Below are 21,673 nucleotides of genomic sequence, written 5' to 3' on the forward strand. Positions count from 1 at the left end.
ATGCAGAGAAGACGTGAAGACACAACACAGCCTGAGAGGCCCAGCCAGCCAGTCCACGAGTTTTACGGGGACAAATGCATTGTGACCACAGATTGTCAGCTTTGCTCCAGAGAACTCCGCGGCCACGAGGGCTCACAGACACTGTGCCCGACTCAACCGGTAGGTGGCGCACCAAGCTACAGACAGTCTTAGCGAGCCTCGGTGGCTTACCGAAGAGGCAGACAAGGATTTTTTGATTCAAAAAAAAAAACACATAAATTCTACATGATGAACAATAATAATAAAGGAAATTGACTACTGGGAACCACAGAGATGAATTTTTAAATCCCAGAAATCAAGTTATTTGAGATTATTTAATTTAATTTACAAGAGTTGAATAACTGTGAGATGTAATGATGCATGGCAGGGCATTTAGGTTTTATAGCTTCTAAATGCTTCTCTTTAGGGTGATTGCACTCAGTCCATGGTCGCCAGAGAACTCTGTCCCTACCTCCAAGCTGTGTAAACAAACTCAGGAGAAAATAATTACATGTTGGGAGAATGGCAAGGAGAATCTGTTGAGGGGGCTGGGAGGAGAGAGACCCAGCCCCAATTTTGCCTCTTTGCAGGTAATCAACTAGTAAATCACAGCCAGCGAGAAAGTGGCTCGGGAAGCAAAGTGCATGAGGATGCTGGTTCGATCTCTGGCACTCTGTTCTCTCATAAAATAAATAAGCAGGTCCTCATAAGCTAACTCAGAAGTACTCAAAGATTAGTACTGAAGACATTACTAAGAAAAACACAGTAAGCTAAGTGCTCTCCAAGCACTTCTTGAAGTAGAACCATCATTTAATAAAATTTTAAAAAATTGTGACCAGGGCCAGGTAGTGGCACATCTGGTTAAGTGCACACATTACAGTGCTCAAAGACTCAGGTTCAAGCCCCTGGTCCCCACCTGCAGGGGAAAAACTTCACAAATGACGAAACAGGACTGCAGGTGTCTCTTTCTCTCTGTCTCTCTCCCAATCTCCCCCTCCCCTTTAAATTTCTCTGTCTCTATCTAATCAATCAATAAAAATTTATTGATGATATTTATATTAAAAACTTGACAATATTTATACTCACATCTAAATTTTACAAGGGGGGTGGTGAAGGCATATTTCTACTAGCTTCCAAACTGGCATGAGCATGGCCAATCCTGGAAATTTTATTCATCATTTGAACCAAGAAAAATTTCCTCAAGCAGATAAAAAAAAAAAAAAAGACCTTTTCTGTAAGAAAGCAGCCAGCCACATTCTCCTCGTTATAGCTTTAGCATAAGCATTTTGTTCCCACAAAGGTGCGCGCCTGTCTGCCGAGAGCGGAGGGCACGCGCACTGATGCGAGTATCTCTGAGTACATGCACATCTGCGCACAGATCTGTGCTATGCATATACCACTCTCCTCTATTGTCTTCAGCATAACTGATTCTGGCGCCAGCTCTTTAGCACTTTGGAAGGGCTTTCATTAGCACTGGGATAGTATCCAAAAAGAATCCAGAAAAATCAACACATGGCTGCTCTTGTTCTCACGATAAATGACAGCTTTGGTGGGAAACAACAACAGTCAAGAAGCAAAACAAAAACCAAAAGCAACAAGAGTAGCAATAACATGAATAGAGGAAGTCAGACATCACTAACTCTGATTTTTTTTCATTTTAATTTATTTATTTATTCCATTTTTACAATTCCCTTCCTTTGCCACGAAGCCTCTGGGTACTTGCACGCAATTAGAAATGTAAATAATGAAAGTATATTAAGAACTCATGGAGAAAAAAAAAACAATAACACACGCAGGATTATTTCTTTTTATAGATATAGACATACAGCACTCTTAAACATTTGCAAAAACAAACAAAGAAACAAAAAACCCTTGTAACTAACCCAAGTATATGATGACGATACATCATAGACTGCCCACTGATCTATTATTTCCCAAATGGAAGACTACCCACAGAACCTTCTAGATAAATAACCCTCGATTCTTAGGAAGTAGAATTCCAAAGAGATGACTCTTCCTTGGAAGGCAGAATCTTCCTGATTATTGAAGGCCTTGTTGCAAAAGAGCCTTTCATAGTTATCTTTCATTTGCCCTGGAAAACAACTAGTTTTAACTAAACTAGTTAAAAACAGAACACCTCAATAACATTCGATGTGCATGTATATATATATAAATACGGTATCACACCATATCACTCAGGAGGGCCAGTGACGTAACTCAGCAGATAAACTAAATGCCTGCCACATGTGGTGCTCCATATTCTTTCTTTTCTTTTCTTTTTTTTTTTTTTTGTAATTTTAAGTTTGTTTTTTTTTTATTATCGGGTAGAGACAGAAAGAAATTGAGAGGGAAGGAGATAGAGAGACACCCATATCCCTGCTTTAGCACTCATGAATCTTCCCCCTGCGGGTGGGGACCAGGGGCTTGAACCCAGGTCCTTGGGCACTATAGTGTGTGTGCTTAACTAGGTGTGCCATTGCCTGGCCCTGGTGTTCCACACTGAATTCCTGACAGCACATATATAGCATTGCTCTTTACCTCTCTCCCCTTCTATCCGCTCTCTTCTCTCTTGTGTTCTCATTAAATAAATAAATAATTAATTAAAAATCCACACACATACACACTTTGAAGGAGAGCAGAAGCTAAACAAACCATAGATGACTGAGATAAATTCCTTCACACTTCAGCTGTGAAGACAGCAATGGGATGCTAAAGTGTGCATGGCCCTTTAAGGCTAGTATTTCTGTTCTGGAGACCATTCATCTAGAGACAAAAATCTCAATGGTCTTAAAAAAAAAAAAAGGCATGTTATTGTGCTAGTCACTCCCCTGCTAGTCCTTTGCCTTCTCTTAGTGAAATGTGTGAGTTGTTTGGAAGTTCTTAATTTTTCTTTTCTTTTCTTTTTTTAGTTCTAAATTTTTCAAGGGAAATGAAAAAAAAAAGAAGAAGAAGAAGAATAGGAAAGCAGTGAAATAATGTTCTTCTCTTGACGATGGGAGGAAGTATATGGAGTCTGTAGGCACTTGCTTCAGATCAGAGGACGGTGAATGCAGCAGGGGCCTTTAAAGGGAGCCCTGCAGGATGTGGCCCTGGGGAGATGAAACCTGGCCAGGAGTGGTGGCATGAAAAGTCTTTGAAAGAACCCCAGTGTTAAATTTCAGACATCCCAGCAGCATGACTGCGGATTACTCCCCAATCTAGGAACAGCCTAAGATTGGAAATCATAGAAGAAAGAAGACATAGCATCTCCAAATTAAGCCACACATTCCACAAATATTTATTAAGTGCCTCCGCTGTGGCGGCATCAGGTTAAGCATACACAAGCAAGATGTGTCTCCTCAGTGCCTTTCCTACTTAGAACACAGTCCTACTTAGAACAAAGTCATTCTGACTGCACACTCAGTGCACACGATGTTCTCATTTGGGGAAGTACAGGTTAAAAACCACGAGAATCTGTGGACTGAAAGGAAATCAAGTCTAAGCCTGGAGCTCAGTGCTCTGAGGTGGTGTGTGCCTGATAGCACCTTTACCTGTGTTACTATCTTTCCGTCACCAAGGGCACAGGTACACCTTCTGAGGGACTCAAAACTACAGTCTAAGTATCTGTTGACAACACTTCCCCCTTATAAATGACTTGATTTCACTCGATTGAAGACAATGACTGTGAATGAGCTTCCACAGTCTCACATTTGACAATCATCTTATTCTCCAAGAAAGACCAAAAAGAGGACTGAAAGGTTTTCAAAATGAAAGATTCCAAGCTGAAGTGAGCTTATGAGCCTATTATCCAATCGCTGTTCTGACTTTTTCTCTCTCCCTAAGAGGAAGATAGGATAGAAACAGCCTGGAGTTTGTCAGGGAAACGAAGGTCAACACTCTCTATATTTACTTATTTATTGGTAGTTGGCAAGGCATTCATCATTTATGGCTCTCCATTCCCAAATAGAGGAAGCACTGATTCCTGCCAACAATGTCTCCATGTCACCCATCTAGCCTCTCTCTGCACAAAAGAGGGCATTCATTGCTGGCCACCAGGTTTATAACACATTGAAAGCTGGCTATACTCTAAAAGGCCCCAACGAGAGGAAAAACCCTGGTAGAGTTTAGCTCTCACAGAAGGGCAGAACCTGGCTAGTCCACACTCAGAACAGTCAAGGCAACACTGGCATTCTGTTTGGAAGGTACAAGAAGAGGATGATGAGGATATCTTGAGAAAGGTCCCCCAAAAAATGCATGTCTACCTCAATGGTGATGGAAGTGGAGAAACTGTCTTTCTGAGGAATAAATTGGGGGTTGTTTAAAATAAAAGAGAGGGGGGGAGTCAGGCTGTAGCGCAGTGGTTAAGTACATGTGGCGCAAAGCGCAAGGACCAGAATAAGGATCCTCGTTTGAGCCCTGGCTCCCCACCTGCAGCGGAGTCGCTTCACAGGCGGAGAAGCAGGTCTGCAGGTGTCTATCTTTCTCTCCCCCTCTCTGTCTTCCCCTCCTCTCTCCATCTCTCTCTGTCCTATCCAACAATGATGACAACAATAATAATAACCACAACAATAAAACAAGGGGCAACAAAAGGGAATAAATAAATATAAAAAATTAAAATAAAATAAAATTAATTAATTAAAATAAAAGAGAGAAAGCTAGCATGGAGATTGGATTTATGAGAATCCAAGTGTGAGATTGTCTTTGAGAGTAAACGATGGTTTGTTTTTTTTTTCGTTTAATTCAAACACAGCTCATAATTGCTTTAATATTATCTAACCTGAACTCTTCTTCTGTCATGAAGTTTGTTTTCATTTTTTCCTGTGGTCCCAGAGATCAAACTCAGAGTCAGATTTTATTTTATTTTTTATGTGACTGAGAGAGCAAGAGTAAGACAGAGAGACAGAAACGGAGAGAAAGAGAGCGAGGCGGAGCCGTCACACGGCTCCCCCACACCTGAAGTTCCATTTACTGTGTCTGTGGTGATCTCTCACGTGATGCTGGGGATTGAACACAGGGACTCACACGTTCTTATTATAAATTATCTACTGCTGCGTCACCTCCCCAACCCCTAAAAAAAAAAAAGTTCATGTTTTAGATAAGCATTCTCTACTGGAAATATGTAACCTAAGACTAAGCAGAGTGCTGAGTTCTCACAACTGTCTGACAGCAGTACCAGGATTGGTTTAGACATTATTAGAAGAACAAACATGTCACCAAAACATTCAAATCACTGGTTAAATTCTAACCCAAGATAAGTGGGTTTGTTTAGTCAAAAGCAAAACACACTTCTTGCCAGGAGTCATGAGACTTTCTGAAATGCTTATGAGGACATAAGACAACTCTCAGTGGACAGTGACTGTTGCGCTATATAGGAAACAAACTGGCGGGGTGGGGGGCGGGAGTAGCACAGCGGGTGAAGCGCGCATGGCACAAAGTGCACAGACTGCTGTGAGAATCCCGGCTCCCCACCTGCAGGTCACTTCAAAGGCAGTGAAGCAGGTCTGCAGGTGTCTGTCTTTCTCTGTCTCTCTCTCTGTCTTCCCCTCCTCTCTCGATTTCTCTCTATCCTATCCAACAACAACGACAGCAATGACAACAACAATAATAACAACAATGATAAACAACAAGGGCAACAAAAGAGGGGACAGGAGCCTCCAGGAGCTGTGGATTCATAGTGCAGGCACCAAGCCCCAGTGATAACCCTGGAGACAAAAAGAAAGAAAGAAAGAAAGAAAGAAAGAAAGAAAGAAAGAAAGAAAGAAAGAAAAAAAGAAAGGAGAGAAAACAAACTGACTGTGGGAATAAAGCACAGGGTAAATTCAATCACTCCAATATATAGAAGAATGTACTTTGACTGTGTTAAAGCAAGCCTAGTTGTGAAATCTAAAGTACCTTCTAGAAAACCCCTCGGCCGTGGCTTCCCAGGTTGTTGGCACTGAGAGGCAATTTCATGGGAAGCAGGTTGTGGACACACCGTGTAAGTTACTACAGCCCTCTTGGCCTCCGCTCTGGCTGCAGCAGGAAATTTCCCGTTTGCACCACAACCTCCAAATTCAAAGCAAAATTGCCACCAGCTGTGCTTTCCACATCCTTTCTCCATCGAAAGTGAAGAGCAAAACATCTTTGACAACAATGTGGGTAGAGGAAAATTTAGGACATTTCCTCAGTGGAAAAACCTTCCCCACTGAGTTAGTCAAGGTTGACCAAAGTCAAAGCCAACCACAAGACTTGAGATCTCATCTGCTCCTAAAGATAACAACCCACATCGCCCAATAGATGGAATAGTGAAACTGGACTGGAGGCCACGCAGGACTGGAGATGTTAGCTTTCTGAGAAGAAAGCGTACAGTTAGGGGCTGCATTGCCAACGCACTCAGGGAAGGTCTGGTGTTTTGGTGACTTTCCCTTTGTGTGTGTCTCTGTGTCACTATCTGAAGGAAAAGTTGACCCTGGAATGGTGAAGTCACATATGTATGCAGTCCTGACACTGCAAGAAACAAAAAGTACAATTAAAATCTAAATACATTCAAAGGGTGGCAGAGGACCTGCTGGGGGCTGTAGTGTGGTGTGGAAAACTGAGAGATATTAAGCACGTACAAACTATTGTATTTACTGTCAACTGTAAAGCATTAATTCCCCAATAAAGAAATAAAAAATAATTAGATAAGTAAATAAATACATCCAAAAGCCTAAACATTTTCAGCAGCAATAGCCAGTATTGCAAAGAAAGGTGAGAATAGATGGGAGTCGTGCAGTAGCGCAGTGGGTTAAGCATACATGGCGCGAAACACAAGGACTAGTATAAGGTTCCCGATTTGAGCCCCCGGCTCCCCACCTGTAGGCGATGAAGAAGAATAGAATTTCAGGTCCTGCTTTTCTCTTCACCCTATCTGTTTGCACAGACCTTCCCTTCTGCCATCCCCCCAACCTACTTTCCTTGCCCACCTGGTCAACACCTGCTCTTCTTTCAAAACTCCAACACATACATAGCAGCTGGGAAAACAGAACAGTTGAGAGAGCTTAGAACTAGTGTGCCCGGGACCAGGCTCAATTTCCAGCACCACGTGGGTCAGAGTGGTATTCTGCCTTCTCCATATCTCGCGTGTAAAATCCTATCTCATGACTTTTATCTTTAAAACAAATAATTAAAAAAAAAAAACAAAAGAAGAAACTACTTCAATTCTTGTGACCTGGGAGGTTGTGCAGTGGCTAGAGTGTCGGACTTAAAAGCATCAGGTCCTGAGTTCAGTGCTCAGCATCACAGTTTCCAGGATAATTTCCTGGTGTTTCTCTCTCTCTCTCTCTCTCTCTCTCTCTCTCTCTCCTATCATTAATATAATATACACCCTCCCCCCTTTATGCTTCCAAGGTTCCACTGGGACTCAGTGCCAGCACTACAAATCCACTGTTCTGATTTTTTTTTTTTCATTTTATTGGCTAGGACAGAGAAATTGAGAAAGGAGGAGGAGGGAGAGAGAGAGGGAGAGACCTGCAGACCTACTTCACCACTTGTGAAGTGTCCCCTGTGCAGATGGGGAGTTGGGGGCTCGAACTGGGATCCTTGAGTGGGTCTTTGCATTTTGAACTATGTGTGCTTAAGCATGTGTGCCACTGCCTGACCCCATATCTCTTAAAAAAAAAAAAAAAAAAAGCCAACATATGTATTATCTTCTCAAAAATCTCCCAGTAGCTTCAGACAGAATTAGGCGGTTCCCCTGCTCAGTAGTTCTAGATATAAAATGGTAAATGTCTGTGTATTCTTTAATACTGTTGACATTAAGCTGTAAGAAACAGCATTGGGTGCTCTGTGGTCCAGGAGGTGGTGCATTAGACTCTCGAGGATGAGGTCCTGAGTTCAATCCCCGGCAGCACATGTACCAGAGTAATGTCTGGTTCTTTCTCTCTCTCTCTCCTCCTATCTTTCTCATTAATAAATAAAATCTTTACAAAATAAAAAAAAATTTAAAAAAGAAACAGCATTGGGAGGGGGTAAGATATGGGGGTCAGATATAAGGCACCCTATATCCCACCTTCTCAATCTAGGAGTTCTGTGTCTTTGAACATATTCCCTAATCTTGCTGATTCTTAGAGAAATTCCATTTATAAAGTGGGGATATTGATGCCTAGTTTGAAATATTCTTGTACCAAAAAAAAAAAAAAGATAAGAGATTGCAATTAAACCTCTTAGAGTGGGGCCTGACAGTCTATACTCTATAGAATATTCTCCTTACCTTCCTCCTCCTTCCAAAGGCAAAACAAGTTTTCATCATTGTGTTCTCAATATTTGGCATATTACCTTGACCATAAGTGCTCTCTGATACAAGCAACCAAGCAATCAGTGTGATAACTAAAACCAAATAGAGATCAATTTTATTTATGCAGTACCAGAGATCAAATCCAGCGTTCCATGCCTGTGAGCCCTGTACTCTACCAGTGAGCCACCTCTCCAGTCCGAGAGACCAGTTTTGGGTTATAGAATGTGAGGTCTAGAATGAGCACTAAACTGGTAGCATTGGACCAGTTGATCATTCCGGGGGAAGTCCAGAGATAGAAAGCAGCAGAGCCAACATCAACCCCCCCCCCCCCCAGGCCAGGCCTCCTCCTCTATTTCTCATTGCCAGCACTTGCAGACAATTTTGAAGCACTGAGGCCAGAGCTTCTGTGGGTCTCTACAGTGATGCCTTTCAGCTGATCACTTTTGTCACTGGACCTGGAGAACAGAACCAGTCTCAGCAGGGCCTTGAATAGGAACCCTTTCCAGCTTATTAATGGCTAAGGGCAACTTCTCATTATTCACACTAATATGGCTTCATTCAAATTGGAAATGATAGATGATTAACAGGCATGGGGGGAGCCAGCGTGTTGCGCCACATTCAGAGAGGATGCAAATGCCTTCTGGAGAGGCAGGGAAATGGCGTGTAGCAGAATGCACCCGGCTTCTTGCAGCTCCGTGTCTGGCGAGACAGCTTTATGGTAAATAGCAGCACGGTGTGAAGGTACCCACAGCATACCACGACTCTCACAAAACAGCGTTTTCATGTGCTAATGGCAACTGAATCAGAAACACATGGATTTAATTTCCTTCAAAATACCCATGGGTAGAAAAATCAATGCAGGAAAGTCATTTGGCGAACTGTATCGTGGGATTTTTCTGAGCCCACCCACCCCGCCTCCCAAAAGAAAAATGCGAAAATTTGTTGGAGATGGCGGCCATGCCTAAAACCCCACCAGGTTCAGCCCTCCCTGAGCACAGCCCCGGCCTAATGTGATGTGAAACCCCGGCCGGCTGCTGTCTTTCTGGAGCGAGGCAGGTGCTTGCTGTGTGATACCCTGGTGGCTGCCATCTCTGCAGAGTTCCTGCTTTCTGCTGTTAGTTCATTTGCTCAGCCGCTCCCACCACAGAGTCGTCAGGGAGATCTCATTTTGGCAGCAGATCAGGATCCCTGCCTGAAAGTTGATAGAGGTTGAGCTATTTGCAGAAATAATGCTTTCCAGACGCACTAAACAGTACGCCTCTTCCCAGATGGAGTGGCATTAGTGTTGCTTCCAGCCATTTCCTCACCTTCTGGTCTACTTGTCAGTTTTCCCATATGTACTGCAAGCCTTCCGTATTCTGGGGACTCTCGGAAAACGGCTCAGACGTTCAACCTCTCTCACCCTTTGCGAGCCCGAATACTCGCATACACACATGCACACACACAGTACACACACGGGCGTCCGTGTGCACACACACAGTTCACGGCTCTCACTTCACGTCTGCACAAACGAGTTTCTTGCCCCACCTCCTGGGAGTCAGCTTAGACTTTCCAAGAGAGCTAATCACTCAGTGTGATGGTTTAGCAGCTCTGGGAATTAGACAGGCATGAATACTGGAGACATCAAGCAAGTCTCTTGGATTGCTGGATATTTGCATGGTTGGTAGTCATCAATGACATTGACATTCATGTTGCCTTTTGGTGGTGAGTCAAAAGTTTTCAATGGATTCCTAAGTGAAGAGACTACATTGTGGGGCCAGGTGGAGGCATATCTGGTTGAGCACACGTGCCACAGTGCATAAGGACCTGGGCTCAAGCCTCTAGTCCCCACCTGAAGGAAGTTAAAAGAGTCGTGAAGCAGTGCTGTAGCTGTCTCTGTGTCTCTTTCCCTTTCTATCCCCCTCTTGCTCTCGATTTCTGGCTGTCTCTATCCAATAAATACAAATAATAAAAATAAATTAAAAAAAAGAAAGAATCTACAAATTGTGAGAGGGGGAGAGAAACATAGACACCTGCAGACCTGCTTCATCGCTTGTGAAGCGACTCTCCTGCAGGTGGGGAGCCAGGGCTCGAACCGGGATCCTTAGGCCAGTCCTTGCGCTTTGCACCACGTGTGCTTAACCCGCTGCACTACCGCCCAACATGGTCCTATTTTCATTTTCTGCCACATCACAACAAAACTACAACTTCCATAGGAACATCAGCATAGGGGACTAGGTGGTGGTGCACCTGGTTGAGTGTACATGTTACAGAGTACCCGGGTTCAAGCCCCTGGTCCCTACCTGCAGATAGAAAGCTTCACGAGCAGTAAAGCAGAGCTGCAGGTGTCTCTCCGTGTCTCTCCTTATCACCCCTTCCCTGTAGACTTCTGACTATCTCTATCCAATAAATAAATAAAAGATAATAAGAAAAAAAAAGAATCTACAAATTGTTACAGCCAGGAACATTTACCCAAATCAACTAGGGGAAAAAAAAAAAAAAAAAAAAAAAAAAAAAACCTCTGGAGGACCTCCCCTTCAGTTTAACAACCAAATGATCATTTTATTTGATCAGCTTTCACTACTTTCCCTGAGACTTTCAAAGACTTGAATCCCCACCCCACCCCACCCCACCCCCAAGCTTGACAGATTTGTCGCTTTTCTAAAGAACCTCCAACTTTTTCCCTGGAGGATTCAAAGGACATGAAAGCAGCAATGAAAGACAGCAACTTTAAAACTATATAATAAAAAACATTCTAAAGTGCTTGTTGCTTGACTGATGTGTGTAGACAGTTGAAAAGTAAAGACCAGCTCTACCATATTCATTTTTGATGCCCACACTCCTAAAAGTCCCCAAGTGCAAAGTATTGCCTTCCCTCATGCTTTCTACACTGCTGCTGATAGATGAAAAAATAAATTCATTAGTTGGGAGTCGGACGGTAGCGCAGCTGACGCAAAGTGCAAGGACCCTCATAAGAATCCCGGTTTGATCCCCTGGCTCCCCACCTGCAGGGGAGTCGCTTCACAGGCGGTGAAGCAGGTCTGCAGGTGTCTATCTCTCCCCCTCTCTGTTTTCCCGTCTTCTCTCTGTTTCTCTCTGTCCTATCTAACAAAGATGACATCAATAACAACAACAATAATGACTACAACAATAAAACAACGGCAACAAAAGGGGATAAATATTTTTTTAAAAATTTAAAAGAAATTCATTAGTTACCCATTAGCTTGGAGTTCTGATTACATCATGATGCCAGCTTATAATTGCAAGAACAGGGTGTGGAGCAGAAGGCAGGAGTTTCCATTTAGCCTGTGATGGAAGTAACAAGTTGATTGGCATGACACAGCAACTAAACCAGGGGGAAATTGCTTAAACAATTCCATCAACATGGATTGACTTTAAATAGGTGATATATATATTTTTAATTTCTTTATTGGGGAACTAATGTTTTATATTCGACAGTAAATACAATAGTTTCTACATGCATAACATTTCTCAGTTTTACATATAACAACTTCAACTTCTGCGTGAGAGTGTGATCATCCCATATTTGTCCTTCTGTTTCTGACTTATTTCATTTAACATGAATTTTTCAAGGTCCATCCAAGATCGGCTGAAAATGGTGAAGTCACCATTTTTTATAGCTGAGTAGTATTCCATTGTGTATAGAGACCACAACTTGCTCAGCCACTCATCTGTTGTTGGACACCTGGGTTGCTTCCAGGTTTTGGCTATTACAAATTATGCTGCCAAGAACATATGTATACACAGATCTTTTTTGGATGGGTGTGTTGGGTTCATTAGGCTATATCCCCAGGAGAGGAATTGCAGGATCATAGGGTAGGTCCATTTCTAGCCTTCTAAGAGTTCTCCAGGCTGCTCTACATAGAGGTTGAACCAATGGACATTCCCACCAGCACTGCAGAAGGGTTCCTTTGACCCCACAACTTCTCCAGCATTTGATGCTGTTACCTTTTCTGATGTATGACATTCTCGCAGGAGTGAAGTGGTATCTCATTGTTGTCTTGATTTGAATTTCTCTCACAATCAAAGACTTGGAATATTTTTTTATGTTTTTCTCAGCCTTTTGGATCTCTTCTGTGGTGAATATTCTGTCCATGTCCTCTCCCCATTTTTGGATGGGGCTATTTGTTTTCTTGTTGTTGAGTTTGGCAAGCTCTTCATATATTCTGGTTATTAGCCTCTTGTCTGATGTATGGCATGTAAAGATCTTCTCCAATTCTGTGAGGTGTCTTTTTGTTTGGGTAGTGGTTTCTTTTGCTGTACAGCTTTTTAATTTGATGTAATCTCATAGGTTTATACTTTCCTTAGTCTTCATTGTAACTGGAATTGTTTCACTGAAGATGTCTTTAAAATTCATGCAGAAAAGAATTCAGCCAATATTTCCCTCTAAGCATCTGATACTTTCTGATCTAACATCCAAGTCCCTCATCAACTTGGAATTTACCTTCGTACTTGGTGAAATATAGTGGTTCAGTTTCATTCTTCTGCATGTTTCAATCCGTTGTTTCCAACACCATTTGTTGAAGAGACTCTGCTTTCCCCATTTAATAGTCTGGGCACCTTTGTCAAAGATTAGATGTCCATAGGTGTAGGGGCTTACTTCTGGGCTCTCAATTCTATTCCACTGGTCAGTGTCTCTATTCATGTTCAAGTACCAAGCAGTTCTGATAACAATGACCCTATAATACAATTTGAGATCTGGAAGTGTGATGCCTCCAGTTCTGTTCTTTCTTCTCAACATTGTTTTGGCAATTCTAGGTCTTTTCTAGTGCCAGATAAACATTTGTAGCATTTGTTCTATTCTCCTAAAAAATGTGGTTGGGATCTTGATGGGAATAGCATTAAATTTGTATATAGAACAAATATACAAATATTTGGGTAGTATATTTGTTTTAATGATGTTAATTCTTCCAAAACATGAACATGGAATATCTTTCCACTTCTTTGTGTCTTTTTCTACTTCCTTGAATTGTGACTCATAATTTTCAGTATACAAGTCTTTCACTCCTTTGGTTAGGTTTATTCCTAGATATTTTATTGTTTTTGTTGCTATAGTAAAAGGAATTGATTTCTGAATTTCATCCTCTTCTAACTTAGTGTTTGCATAGAGGAATGCCACTGACTTTTGGATGTTAATTTTGTAGCCTGACACCTTACTGTATTGCCTGATGATTTCCAAAAACTTCTTGCTGGATTCCATAGATTTTTCTATGTATGCTACCATGTCATCTGAAAATAGGGAGAGTTTGACCTCTTATCTTCCAATCAGTATCCTTTTAATTCCTTGCTCCTGCCTGATTGCTATGGCAAGAACTTCCAACACTAGGTTGAATAATAATGGTAATAGTGGGCAGCCCTGTCTAGCACCTGATCAGAGGGGAAATGCTTCCAGTTTTTCACCACTAAGTATGATGTTGGCTGTAGGTTTGTTATATATAGACTCCACTATCTTGAAAAATTTTCCATCTATTCCCATTTTTTGTAGTGTTTTGATTATAAAGGAATGTTGTATTTTATCATAGTCTTTCTCTGCATCTATTGATATGACCATGTGGTTTTTGGTCTTGCTTTTATTGATGTGGTGGATCACGTTGATTGATTTATGTATATTAAACCAACCTTGTATCCATGGGTCATGATGAACAATCTTTTTAATACACTGCTGTATCCAGTTGGCTAGAATTTTGTTCAATATTTTAGCATCTATGTTCATCAGAGATATTGGTCTGTAGTTTTCTTTTTTGGTTGTGTCCCTGTCTGCTCTTGGTATCAGAGTGATGTTGGCTTCATAGACACTGGAAGGGAGTATTCCAGTGTCTTCAATCTTCTGGAAGACTTTTAAAAGGAGAGGTATTAGTTCTTCTTTGAAGGTTTTGTAGAATTCATTTGTAAAACCATCTGGTCCAGGACTTTTATTTTTGGGAATATTTTTGATAATTGATTCAATTTCATTAGCTGTGATGGGCCTGTTCATGTTATCTAGTTCCTCTTTACTTAGTTTTGTAAGTTCATAGGTATCTAGGAAATTGTCCATTTTTTCCAGGTTCTCTAGCTTGGTGTCAAAGAGTTGTTCATAGGAGCCTCGCATGATATGTTGAATTTCTGAGGTGTCTATTGTGATATTTCCTCTTTCATTTATGATCTGATTTATTTGGTTCTTCTCCCTTTTTTGTTTTGTGAATCTGGCTAAAGGTTTGTTGATTTTGTTCACTCTTTCGAAGAACCAACATTTACTTTCATTGATCTTTTGTATGATTTTCTTATTTTCAATGTTATTTATTTCTGCCCTACCTTTAGTGATTTCTGTCATTCTGGTTGCTTTAGGGTTCCTTTGTTGTTCTTCTTCTAGGTCTTTAAGATGTGCAGTCAGGCTGTTTATTTGTTCTTTTTCTTGTTTCCTAATTTGTGCTTGTATGGCTATGAACTTCCCTTTCAGTACTGCCTTAGTTGTGTCCCAAATATTTTGATAGCTTGTGTCTTCATTTTCATTGTACTCTCAAAACATTTTGATTTTTTCCCTTTATTTCCTCTTTGACCCAGTAGTTGTTAAGTAGTGTACTGTGGAGCTTCCACATTTTGGGACTATTACTAATCTTTAGTTGATTGTGAAGTGTTAATGTAATTCCACTGTGGTCTGAGAAGAAGCTTGGGATGATTTCAATGCTCTTGAATTTGCTGATGCTGTCTTTGTGGCCTAACATATGGTCTATCCTTTAGAATGACCCATGTGAACTTGAGTAAAATGTGTATTCCAGTTTCTTGGGATGAATGACTCTGAAAATGTCCAATAGTTCTAGTTTATCTATCTCCTCTTTTAGCTCTCTTATGTCTTTACTGATTTTCTGCCTGGAGGATCTGTCAAGTTGAGATAGAGGGGTGTTGAAGTCCCCTACTATGACTGTGTTGCTGTTAATATACTGCTGTAGCTCTTTCAGTAGATATTTGATGTATTTAGATGCCTTCTCATTGGGTGCATTGATGTTAATAATTGTTAAGGCCTCTTGATTGACTGATTCACTGAGCACTAAGTAATGTCCATCCCTATCTTTTCAAATTTTGTTTATTTTAAATTCTATCCTGTCAGATATGAGAATAGCTGTTACTGTCCTTTTTTGTGGGCCATTGGCTTGTATGATAGTTTTCCATCCTTTCACTTTAAGTCTGTGTTTGTCTTGTTGAGTTAGGTGGGTTTCCTGTAGACAGCATATTGTTGGGTTGTGTTTTCTGATCCATCTTCCTACTCTGTGCCTTTTAATGGGTGAATTCAAGCCATTGACATTTATTGATATCAAAGATTGAAGATATTTTAACACCATTTTTGTAGATTTTTAGATTGTTCTGATATATGGCATATTTATAGTGGTCTGTTTATTGTTTCAGAACTTCTTTCAGGACAGGCTTGGTGATATTTGATTCTTTCAACTGTTGCTTGTTTGAGAAGGTTTTTATGACTCTATCTAACCTGAATGACAGTCTAGCAGGATACAGTATTCTTAGTTGAAAGCCTTTCTCACTGAGCACTTGATAGATATCTTGCCATTCTCTTCTAGTCTGTAGTGTTTGTGTGGAGAAATCTGCTGCTAATCATATGGGTTTTACTCTGTAGGTGACTCTTTGTTTTTCTTTTGCAGCCTTCAGGATCCTTTCTTTATCCTTATTCCTTATTCCTTTCCATTCTAAATAGTTATGAATGAGTTAATTCTGTTTGGGACCCTCTGGGCTTCTTGAACCTTTATGTCTTTGATGTTGTCTATACTAGAGAAGTTCTCAGCTCTTATGTCCTGAAGAATGCTTTCTTCCCCTCCTTTCTTTCTTCCTCTGGTAATCTAATAATGTGTATATTATTTCTTTTGAAGTCATCCCGTAAGTCTCTGTTGTTGTTTTCAGAATTTCTTAATCTCTTTTTGAGATCTCTTACTTCTGTTTCAGTTGTCTCTAATTCATCCTCAATCTTTCTAATTCTGTCTTCAGACTCATTGATTCTATTCTCTCTCTCCTCTACTGTTTTCTGGAGTTCATCTGTTTTGTTACCCTATTCTAATCCTGTTTTAGCTTGTTTATCTAGTTGTGTTCTTAGCTCAGCTATTTCAGCTTTCAGCTCTCTAATAACTTTGAGACAATTAGTGTTTTCTTCCAGAGTCTCATTGGTTGTTTCTGCATTTCTTTTTTTTTTTTAAAGATTTTATTTATTTTATTAATGAGAAAGATAGGAGGAGAGAGAGAAAGGGCCAGACATCACTCTGGTACATGTGCTGCCGGGGACTGAACTCAGGACCTCATGGTTGAGAGTCTAGTTCCTTAACCACTGCGCCACCTCCCGGACCACTGTTTCTGCATTTCTGATGACAATTCTTTCAAACTCTTTACTCACTCCTGTGATTATTTCCTCAACTATTTTTCAGATGTTGACCTCATTATTTTGTGCTTCAACCTTTGGGGGGCTTTTAGCTGGACTCTTGTCCTGGTTCATTTCTCCAATATTTCTTCTTGTTGGTTTAACCATTCTATATACTATGTTATGAGGTCCCTCCCTCTCTCAGTACTTTTCAAATTACTGATCACTCTTGCCTGGATTGACTTGCATCTAAGTAAGGTAATTAAAGTGTTCACTGTTGTGGAAATTGACAGTTGTTTCAATATTATTTCAATCCCTGAGTTGGAGCACAGTGGCTTAAAAGCCTCTTTTGTTCTTTTTTCTTCCCTGTAGGCTATGGGAGCCTGAAGGCTTTTAAACTATAAGTAGGCTTCTTAGCTTAGTCACTGACTCCTGACCAAGAGATAAAGCAGGATGGAGCAGAGATAATCTAGTGGTTATGCAAAGAGACTCTCACAGCCCTACTGCCTGGCCACCAAGGTATAGATCTTCTCCAGAGTTTCCTGGTTAGTTCTCTGTCCCCTGGTGTCAGCACAGGGCCTCCCCCCACTGCTCCAAATTCTGAGGTCAGTAGCAGTGGAGTGGAGTAGCAGTAGCAGTGGAGATTCGCAGTTGCATTTGGTGAGTCTTAGGGGAGTTCTCCCTTCAGCCGTATTTTTGTTGGTGAAACAGACTGGAGGTGGTATCTCAACAGGTAAACTGCTGGACTGTTACCAGCTGCTTAATCTCTCCCTAGGCTCCTCTCTGTCCATGAGCCACACATGTTTGCACTCACTGGTGATTTGGTGGGTTCCTGAAGTCGTTCTAGTCCTGTCTTGTTGCGGTCCCAGGTAGTCTCCTTTGGTATTCCTTTCTGCCTAGCATCACAACACATTTGTCCTCCAACTCTTCCTGCCCCCCACCCCCAGTCCTGTGGCTCTTGGTCAATTTAGTGTCAAGGGGCTATTGTGACTCCCAATGGGGCAGGAACAGAGCAGTGGCTGCTTGGTTGGAAGGTGATCAAATGGGTGATATTTTTAATGAGGTAACCCTAGTGCTCCCTGGATGATTTCTCAAAGTAAAAGAACACACCACCTTTAAAAGGACAAAAAAAAAAAAAAAAAATCCAGAGTTGACACTGCAGATGAGTCTGATTCCTTTTGTCCTGTGGACATGCACTGAGTTGGGAGAGCTCCAAGTGCATCAAGCTGATTTTTTCTGTCACCAGAACTGACCCTCAGTCCCCCGGGAGGCCTGTGGCCTGTCTGCTATAGTGACAGGGAATGGAGCCAAGCTTCATCTTGGGGTCCTTAGATGTGTAGCACTACAGCTATGTCCAGCCCTGACGAGGGCAGCTGGAGCACATGAATTTTTAAAGTAAAATAACACAGGGTCGGGGGTGGGGTGGGGCAGGGGGCTGAAGTGGGGCTGGGGTGGGAGTTGGGGGTCTGGGGGGGCTATTACTGCTCCCTCACCATGTGAAATCCCCATGGAAGAAGAGCACGGACCCAGCATGTTGATTTTGGCATTGGCACACACAGTCTCTCTGTTCTGAAGATGAGCTGACATGTGCAGATTTGCAGATCAGCCATTTCAAAAGGTTAATTAAATATTACCATTGTTTTCCATGCTATTAATATATGTTCTTTTCTTTCTTCCTGAGAAAGGCTTCTCTCTACTCAAAAAAAAAAAAAAAATCACATTTTGGATTTGTTTCCCAAACCTTTCCCTTTTAAAACCTGTAAAGAGAATGACCAGAAATGCGAGAGAAAGGGAGAGAAAGAGAGAAGAAAGGACAGAAGGACAGGCTCCAAGGCCAGAAGCAAAATGCAGTTTGGAAGTGGGGAAGGAAGGAAGTGGCATTGTCTGTAGTAGAGCCCCTGAAGCACAGTTTCAGCTGCAGCTGGGAATTAGAATCCTGTCACTCAGCAGAGGCTCTATGAGAGCCCGGGAAGAATTCCTGCGTTTGCCACCTTTATTGATCTGCTGACACTATTGAGTGCACTGGAGCTCAGGAATGGTACAGACCTTGGCCTGCAGTGGTCCTGGGGGAGGGTGAGCATGTGAGGCAGTTAAATGGCCAGTGAGGATGGAGGCAGGGCCATGTCCCACTTGGCAACATCTGTGTGTCGACAGCCACTGCTGAATGACATGTTTTTCTCCCTGCCCCGAGTGTCCTGAGGTTGACAGGGCAAGGCCTTCCATGAGAAGCAGGATTCCAAGATGGACGACAAGGGATAATAAGACAGAGGTCAGGGAGAGGACAAGGTTCTTCTCAGGCAGGAAGCGCCACCCTCTGTGACTGCGGTTTACAAGAATCCTGAACCACCAGGAGCCCAGCAGCCCGCAGGAAGTCTCTCCAGACAGCCCATCTTCCCGGACAAGCAGGACATGTTTTGTTTGCTAAGTAATAATGCCGCCCTAGACGCGTGGAGGAGGAAGCTAACCTGCAGGTAATGAAGGACAAACAAAGAAGCAGAATTAAGACAGTGAGGATGGACTGTCTCAGCCAGAGCAGGAACAAGGGACAAAGGAAGGAGGTCCATCGCCTACCAAGACTAGGCACAGACCAAGCTGGAAGAGTATCCACGCAGTCCAGAGCAGGAATCTCCTCCTGATACCTGCCCTCTGTTCCTCGTACAACTGTATGCTGTGTGACTGGAAATTCCATCTGCAGATGACTGAATGGTGGCCCCCAAAGCAGACTTGGCAACTCGGATCCATCTTTAGCCTTCTCTGACAGGAGTTCCTTAAGGTTTCTCATTTCCTAATATTGCACTTTAATATACAAACTGCCATACTGTGGGGTTGTTAAAATAATGAGATTCGATACACACTTAGCCAGATAAATAAAGCTATGAAAAGTATCCAGTGTTCAGGGGTCCAGGCAGCAGTGCACCTGGCTAAGTGCACATAGTGCTAAACGCAAGGACCTGCGAAAGGTTCAGATTCAATCCCCTGCTCCCCACCTGCAAGGGGGAAACTTTACAAAGTGGCAAAGCAGGTTTGCAGATGTCTCTCTCTCTCTCTCTCTCTCTCTCTCTCTCTCTGCCCTCCTCTCTCATCTCTGTCCTATCCAATAAAAATGAAAAAGTGGTCACCATGAGTGGTAGACTCATAGTGCTGACACCAAGCCCCAGCCATAACCCTGGAGGCAAAAAAAAAAAAAAAAAGTATCCAGTATTTATAAGTGCTCTTTCAGTGGAAGGAGGAGAGGGTGTGTGTGTGTGTATGTGTGTGTGTGTGTGTGTGTGTGTGTGTGTGTGTATACACAAGTAGAAAGCAGTGTTAGCCTTTGGTCGCCCCAGAGTGTCTGGGTCCGGTCACCCCAGAGTGTCTGGGTCCAGTCCCCCAAGGTGAGCTCATTTCTAGCCTCCATGGTCCTGACCCAGCATCCAGTCCATGATCTCTGCCCCAACACAGTCTCCTTTTCCTGCGGGTGGACCTTGACGTTGACACACAGGTTGCCCACACCCAGAGCTGCGCCCCAGCATACACTTGAGGTTTGGTGGTGACAGAAGACACCAAAGAGAAGTGTACATTTGTGTGGGCTGAAGCTTTGACCCAGCGGCAAAGGACAAACACACGTGAGCTCCTGTGCCTGGTTTATGTTCAGAGCAGTTACCTCCAGAGAAAAGTGCTATCTATGCCTTCTGGAAGAAGGAAGTCTAGGAAGACAATACAGCAGACATGGGGAGCTTGAGCTGCATTCATTCCAGCCAGGCACACCCTGCTGTCAATTGTGCCAGGTCCCTAGTCCAATGTCAGGATGTGCTGGAGAGATACAGGGGGGCAGAGGCAAAAAAAAAAAAAAAAGTAAACAGAGAATGAGTCTCAGAGCATTGTGCTAGAGAGCAAAGGGATAACCAGGTGGCCAGAGTCACAGGGAAATTCCGGCAGAACATCTGCCTCGAGACCAGAGACAGCTCACTAGGAAGCGTATGACATCTTGCCATGTGTGTGATGTCGACTCAAACCCAGCATCACGTGGGAGCTGTATGACACCAGAGGGAGCTTCAGTGCTGTGGTGTCTCTGTTTCTCTATGTCTGTATGTCTATCTGAATTAAAAAGTGGCCCGTGTGGTACCACATATATACAAGGACCCAACTCTTTATTTTTTTTTTAACTTATTTATAAAATGGAAACACTGACAAGACCATAGGATAAGAAGGGTACAATTCCCACCACCAGAGCTCCATATCCTATCCCCTCCCCTGATAGCTTTCCTATTCTTTAACCCCGTGGGAGCATGGACCCAGGGTCATTGTGGAATGCAGAAGGTGGAAGGTCTGGCTTCTGTAATTGCTTCCCCAGCTGAACATGGGAGTTGACAGGTCGATCCATACTCCCAGCCTAGCTCTCTCTTTCCCTAGGGGAGCAGGGGTCTGGGAAATCTGAGCTCCAGGACATACTGGTGGAGTCGTCTGTCCAGGGAAGTCCGATTGGCATCATGGTAGCATCTGGAACCTAGTGGCTGAAAAAAAAAACTAACATATAAAGCCATACAAATTGTTGATTAATCATGATCCTAAAGTCTGGAATATTGCAAATGAAGATTTGGGGTCTCCGTTTTGGAAATAGCTAGTAGATCTATTTCAGGTATATTCCAAAGGGCCCATGACTTTATAAGTTTTTGCCTGAGCCTGACATCTGATATGCAGGTGGACTCAGGTTATTGTCTGGGGAGATGATGTCACGGCTGGAAAAAGGGCTAGAAAGCTGGATCAGGGAAAAGAGTGGCTCCCAAATATGGGAAAAGTGTATAAATATTATTGACTGTAAACCCCATTGATTTGATCTGGAGCCCATATTCAGCATAGGAACCTATGTAACCTCTACATCCCTGTAGTTTCAAACTTGCATTCTGAGGTCATCAGTAGGAACATTCCGAGTTGCACCAATCTCAGGGCCCATCTTCTTCAGGTGGTAGACAGAGTGTGTTATCCAGCCCCCCCTTCGGAGGATGGAACATTCTCTACCATTGTAGAGAATCCACATCAAGGGAAAGGTCCTATGGGGGCCCTCAAAGGGGTCCATTATGTTGTTCCTGATGGAGATGACCAATGAT

Source organism: Erinaceus europaeus, chromosome 1 (assembly GCF_950295315.1).
Source record: "Erinaceus europaeus chromosome 1, mEriEur2.1, whole genome shotgun sequence".
NCBI classification, from domain to species: domain Eukaryota; kingdom Metazoa; phylum Chordata; class Mammalia; order Eulipotyphla; family Erinaceidae; genus Erinaceus; species Erinaceus europaeus.